The sequence below is a fragment of the Priapulus caudatus genome, unplaced genomic scaffold, assembly GCF_000485595.1.
Source record: "Priapulus caudatus unplaced genomic scaffold, Priapulus_caudatus-5.0.1 Scaffold2573, whole genome shotgun sequence".
In the NCBI taxonomy this organism is placed as follows: Eukaryota; Metazoa; Priapulida; class Priapulimorpha; order Priapulimorphida; family Priapulidae; genus Priapulus; species Priapulus caudatus.
The window spans coordinates 1-502 of NW_014579634.1; positions in this window are offsets into that span (position 1 = coordinate 1).

The window sequence follows — 502 nt, forward strand, 5'->3', positions numbered from 1 at the left end:
TGATGTGGGGGAAGGGGAGAAGGAGGAGGCGGTGAGACCCATAAGAGAATGTGGGATGATGTGGGGGAGGGGGATAAGGGGGAGGCGGTCAGACCCATAAGAGATTGTGGGATGATGTGGGGGAGAGGTAGAAGGGGGAGGCGGTCAGACCCATACGAGAATCTGAAGGAGGGGAGGAGAAAGAGGAGGCGCGAAAGGGGGCTGACAGACTTTTGAAAGAATGTGAGATGGTGTGGGGAAAGTCTGACTGCCGGTGATGGACGGACAAAGGCTTGATCAAATATGCATTAGTATTCATACATAGGGTGTAGTGTTGTCGGTGTGTGATGACTGATGTCTGTTGTGTGTCCCGCACGTGTTCTCGTTTGTACAGGTAATGTAGCTCTGAATACGCAGCACTCAATCATACTCAGCTTGCCTCTACACACACACACACACACACACACACACACACACACACACACACACACACACACACACACACACACACACACACACACAC